The sequence below is a fragment of the Sminthopsis crassicaudata genome, chromosome 1, assembly GCF_048593235.1.
Source record: "Sminthopsis crassicaudata isolate SCR6 chromosome 1, ASM4859323v1, whole genome shotgun sequence".
Classification (NCBI taxonomy): domain Eukaryota; kingdom Metazoa; phylum Chordata; class Mammalia; order Dasyuromorphia; family Dasyuridae; genus Sminthopsis; species Sminthopsis crassicaudata.
In genome coordinates, this window is record NC_133617.1 from 611,494,982 (window position 1) to 611,501,507 (window position 6,526).

General features: G+C 35.1%; 1 pseudogene; it reads left to right on the forward strand.

Moving 5' to 3' along the window:
• The first annotated feature begins 3,643 nt into the window (after positions 1–3,643).
• Positions 3,644–4,556, forward strand: LOC141551035 (activator of 90 kDa heat shock protein ATPase homolog 1 pseudogene; annotated as a pseudogene).
• The last annotated feature ends 1,970 nt before the right edge of the window (positions 4,557–6,526 follow it).

Sequence of the window (6,526 nt, forward strand, 5' to 3'; positions counted from 1 at the left end):
TAGCAAAAAGACTTCAGAAAATCATCTCCAGGATAATACACTATGATCAAGTAGGATTTATTCCAGGAATGCAGGGCTGGTTTAATATTAGGAAAACTATTAATATAATTGACCATATTAAAAATCAAATTAATAAAAACCATATGATCATCTCAATAGATGCAGAAAAAGCATTTGACAAAATCCAACATCCATTCCTACTAAAAACTCTTGAGAGTATAGGAATAAATGGACTATTCCGTAGAATAATCAGGAGCATATATTTAAGACCTTCAGTAAGCATAATATGCAATAGAAATAAACTGCAACCTTTCCCAGTAAGATCAGGAGTGAAACAAGGTTGCCCACTATCACCATTACTATTCAATATAGTACTAGAAACGCTAGCCTCGGCAATAAGAGCCGAGAAAGAGAGTCAAGGAATTAGAGTGGAAATGAGGAAATCAAACTATCACTTTTTGCAGATGACATGATGGTATACTTAGACAACCCCAAAGACTCTGCTAAAAAGCTACTAGAAATAATTCAAAATTTCAGCAAAGTGGCAGGATACAAAATAAATCCACATAAATCCTCAGCATTTTTATATATCACTAACAAAATGCAACAGCAAGAGATACAAAGAGAAATTCCATTCCAAACAAATGTTGAGAGTATAAAGTATTTGGGAATCCATCTACCAAAGAAAAGTCAGGAATTATATGAGAAAAATTCCAAACCCTTGCCACAAAAATAAAATCAGATTTAAATAATTGGAAAGACATTCAGTGCTCTTGGATAGGCCGAGCGAATATAATAAAGATGACAATACTACCCAAACTAATCTATTTATTTAGTGCTATACCAATCAGACTCCCAAGAAACTATTTCAATGACCTAGAAAAAATAACAACAAAATTCATATGGAAGAATAAAAGGTCGAGAATTGCAAGGGAACTAATGAAAAAAAAAAAAAAAAACTCAGAGGAAGGTGGTCTAAGTGTACCTGATCTAAAGCTATATTATATAGCAGCAGTCACCAAAACCATTTGGTATTGGCTAAAAAATAGACCGGTAGATCAGTGGAACAGATTAGATACAAAGGACAAAAAAGGATACATATATAGCAACCTAATCTTTGACAAACCCAAAGATACCAACATTAGGGATAAAAATTCATTATTCGGAAAAAACTGTTGGGAAAACTGGAAATTAGTATGGCAGAAATTAGATATGGATCCACACTTAACACCATATACCAAGATAAGATCAAAATGGGTCCATGATTTAGGCATAAAGAGGGAGATAATAAATAGATTAGAGGAACAGAGGATAATCTACCTCTCAGACTTGTGGAGGAGGAAGGACTTTATGACCAGAGGAGAACTAGAGATCATTATTGATCACAAAATAGAAGATTTTGATTACATCAAACTAAAAAGTTTCTGTACAAATAATACTAATGCAAACAAGATTAGAAGGGAAATAACAAATTGGGAAAATATTTTTAAAAACAAAGGTTCTGACAAAGGTCTCATTTCCAAAATATATAGAGAACTGACCCTAATTTATAAGAAACCGAACCATTCTCCAATTGATAAATGGTCAAAGGATATGAACAGACAATTCTCAGAGGAAGAAATTGAAACTATATCCACTCACATGAAAGAGTGTTCCAAATCACTACTGATCAGAGAAATGCAAATTAAGACCACTCTGAGATACCACTACACACCTGTCAGATTGGCTAAGATGACAGGAACAAATAATGATGAATGTTGGAGGGGATGTGGGGAAACTGGGACACTAATACATTGCTGGTGGAGTTGCGAAAGAATCCAGCCATTCTGGAGAGCAATCTGGAATTATGCCCAAAAAGTTATCAAACTGTGCATACCTTTTGAGCCAGCAGCCCTACTACTGGGATTATATCCCAAAGAAATGCTAAAGAGCGGAAAGAGACATATATGTGCCAGAATGTTTGTGGCAGCTCTTTTTGTTGTAGCTAGAAACTGGAAGATGAATGGATGTCCATCAGTTGGAGAATGGTTGGGTAAATTGTGGCATATGAAGGTTATGGAATATTATTGCTCTGTAAGAAATGACCAGCAGGAGGAATACAGAGAGGCCTGGAGAGACTTAAATCAACTGATGCTGAGTGAAATGAGCAGAACCAGAAGATCACTGTACACTTCAACAACAATATTTTATGAGGATGTATTCTGATGGAAGTGGAAATCTTCAACATAAAGAAGATCCAACTCACTTCCAGTTGATCAATGATGGACAGAGGTAGCTACACCCAGAGAAGAAACACTGGGAAGTGAATGTAAATTGTTAGCACTAATATCTGTCTGCCCAGGTTGCATGTATCTTCGGATTCTAATGTTTATTGTGCAACAAGAAAATGATATTCACACACATGTATTGTACCTAGACTATATTGTAACACATGTAAAATGTATGGGATTGCCTGTCATCATGGGGATGGAATAGAGGGAGGGGGGGATAATTTGGAAAAATGAATACAAGGGATAATATTATAAAAATATATATATATATAATAAAAAATTTTAAAAAATAAATAAATACTAGATGTTATCAATAAAAAATATCTTTATTAACTTTAAAAAAAATAAAATAAAATAAATTTCCTTACATCAAGAAAAATTCCTTGCACTTCCACCTTGTTTATATGAAATCATCTGCCTCCTCCTTACTCCTTATGTGGATGAAGGAAGGGATATGTAAAGTCAAGGATTCTTAAAGGGACCAATATGTTCATTTAAAAAAATATATATTAAAACTTTTTATTTACAAAAAAAAAAAAGTATATATAGAAAGATTGTGTGTGTATTTGTGTGTGTAATGGCAGCCATCTTTAGGGAAGGGAGGAAGTTAGGAAAAAAAGAAATTTAGATGATAACATTAGTATATATTTAAGAGGAATAAAAAGTTACAGTAATAGATTTTCAGTTTCATATACTATCATATTTTATTATATTATGTTATGAAAATGCTTGTTTTATTTCATAAATTAAAAATAAAATAAATGAAAATGTCTTGAGATTAATGTCTTTAAGATTATTGATTTAGATATGGTGATATATCCATGTGGTTTCTGCTACTGAAGAGGCTAAAACTGATAGATTGCTTGAATTTGGGAATTCTCAATTAACTTAGGGCTAAAACTGATCAGGTATCTACCCTAAGATTGACATCAATATAATGAACCCTCAGGAAAAAGAGCAACTCACCAAGGCCAAAAATTGAGCTGTTCAAAGTTTTTGAGCAACCAGGAGTGGAGTCCTTTCTTGAGTGGCCAGCCATTGAACATTCAGTCTGGGTGAGACAGGGAGACAGTTTCAAAAATAAACAAATTAAAGAATAGATAGATAAATAGATATGTAGATGATAGATGGATGCATTAATGGATACGTGGATGGATAAAAATTAAAACTTTATTCTAGGAAAGAGTCTTTAAGGGCTCACATAACTAATAAAAGAGTCTAAAAGTTTTCAAAAAAAAAAGCTTGCAGAGGAAGTGGAGAAGGTTAGGCTGAGTTGAGGCAGGTAGAGGAAAGCTTCTTGTAATTTCCAAATACTTCTGGACATCTGGAACCCAGACAGTGCAGGAGCCTGTAGCAGCAAAATCTGAGACAAGATGGCCAAGTGGGGCAAGGGTGACCCACACTGGATCACAGAGGAGCAGGCAGATGTTTCTATCATCAATGACTGGAGCTGGTCTGAGAAGGAAGCTTCAAAATGATCCACTGATAAGTTGAAACCCCTGTTTCTAGCAATGCCTTGTGCAAGGTGAAGAGGGCAACTGTGAGATAACAGAAGCAAGCAAGCAAGAAGCATTGCTTAACAATTGATAAGGCAAATTCATTTTCTTTGTTGAGTGCAGCATCAAACTGAACTGAACAGGCCTAAGTCAGGAGTGATATACAAGGGACATCTAGAGATCCCCAACTTGTCAGTTGATAACATTAATGAAGTGGAGTAGTGTGAGCCTTGTCAAAGATGAGCCTGAAACAATTTTGTTGAAGCAAAAGGGTGTGATAAAGATTTGAGATGCAGTGGAAAACATATCAGGGCTCAAAACAAAATTCATGCAGGGCATGATTTTACCTACACTAAATGACAAGACAGTAGATACAGCCCCCCTAACTGTCAGCAAAAGCTGAGGAGTCTAAAGTAAAATCTGGTACTTTGGATAATCAATTGAAAAAATTCCTAACATCACTAGAGGAGCTCTTTAGGGTATTTGTCACCCAGGAAATGGTTCAGGACTTCACCCATGCATCTGTGATGTTAGAAGCAGATAAGGGCAGGGGGTGGGAGGGAATGTTCCAGTTGCTGAATGGCAATATCATTGGAAGGTTCTTAGATTTGGTCCCTGAAAACAAGGATGTAATGAAATGGAGATTTAGGTATTAGCTTGATGATTTTTTGCTACTATCACCTTGATCTTTATTGAAAAAGATGGAGAAACAGAGTTTCTTATGGAGAGCAAGACATCCTATCTCAGAGGAAGAATGAACAAAAACAGGGCTGCAATTGTACAATTTTGAGAGAATCAAACAGATCTTTGGTAATGGTGTACACTTATTCTAATGTTAACTTCTACAGGATCATGGCCCATTCAGCACCTCAATCCAGCTCTCTACTGTCCTGCAGCTGTGACTAGCAGGATTGCATCAACCCAACCATCACTGTGGGGCATAGGCTCCCTCCCCATTCATATACCATATAATATACTAGGGGACAGAAACAGACAGTAAATTCTCTTTTATGTACATATATGCTAAATAAACATAACTTTTTTTAAAAAGCCACAGTGAAGTGAAACACACACACACACATATGCAATATCTTCTCAAGAAATCATGAATTTTGAAAAAGGCAATATTATGATCTGAGATTATTGGTAGGAAAGGCAAAAGGGGGAAAAGATGAACAAAAGATAGTGAGAGAGAGAGAGAGAGAGAGAGAGAGAGAGAGAGAGAGAGAGAGAGAGAGAGAGAGAGAGAGAGAGAGAGAGGGGAAGAGAGGAAGAGAGGAAGCAAAAAGAAGGGAGGGAGGGAAGGAGAGCAATACACAGAGAGAGCAACAAAGAGACAGACAGACAGAGACAGAGAAAGAGAGACTAAGACAGAGAAAAATAAATAATGAAAAGGTGTGTGGGGGGGGGGAGCGAAAGGGACTTTTCTGAGAGAACAACTACTGATGCAGCCTGTCAAAGATTCTGTATTATCCTTAACTACTTGCCCAAGACCTGTAAATACAGTATAATCTAGGCTATACTTAGAAAGAGTAACTAAATCTAAGTAACAACAGAGCAAAAAAGCTCCAGCTGGGATATTTTGTTTCTTAAAACCCACTTCATCAGTATTCCTTAATGCTTTATGTGTGTTTCTGGCTAAGCCACAGGGGAGCTACGTTTCTTGCTACAGTCTGTGTATGCCTCAATTGTTTAGTGCTTTGTTGAATACTGTTTTTTAATAAGCCCAGTTTCTTCCTGTTCTGGTTTTTGTGTATCTTTTAAGATCTACTATAAAAAGTATGAACTTAATTGTGAATTTCCATTCAGTTTCCATCTTCACTCTGTTTTCAGACAGTAGCTAGACTGACCTTGTCTCTTATGTAGATGAGTGAGACCAAATATTATAATTTATTTATGCATTAATTCTAGAGTTATATTGATGAAATATAATAAAAATCACCTCAAAAGCATCTGCATAATTGGCATTATTTATGCAGACACATATGTATTCTTTTATAATAATACATTCCTGGAAATCAGATCATTAAAGACTGGACATACATAAGTAAATGATTCAACAAAAACCCTTGCCAAAAAAAAAAAAAAGGATTTATGCACATTTTCCATAGTTGATAACTCTACCCCAATATTAATTCTTACAGATTTTTTAATATATTCATGCTCCTCTGTCCTTGTGTTTGATATCTTTTGTGGAAGCAATGACTCAGTTTTAATTCAATGGACATTCAATAAATACGTACTGTGTGCTTGTATATGGAGTTTAAATAAAGATGATTTAGAACATTATTTTCTACATATTTAACAGCATGGAATGACCAAAATGGCAAAAAATAGAGGGAAAACAGGATTTGTTTCTAATCTTATTTATTATTTATGTTTTAATTAGCATTATGTTATATAATGGTTAGCATATAGCAGGAGCTTATCAAGGTTATCTTATAGAATAATAGAGTATTTGTGTGGATCTAACCATGTAATTCTTTCTGTCAACCTTGCCCCACCACTATCGTTTGGCATTTAAAATTCTTTGTATTCATGTTCCTAGCCTTCCAATGCAATAAAGGACTCAAAGATTTTCTTCATTGAGAGAGATAACACTCCACACCTGCATAAAGAGCAGAATTGGTAAGAGCTTAGGAGGGAAGACATTATGGTTCTTCTGATTTTCAACTGTAAGAGAGAAGATATATAATTCCAGATTCTCTTCAGGGAGAGTTTCTTGAAGAGAAAAAAAAACTTTAGAAATATACTGGCACA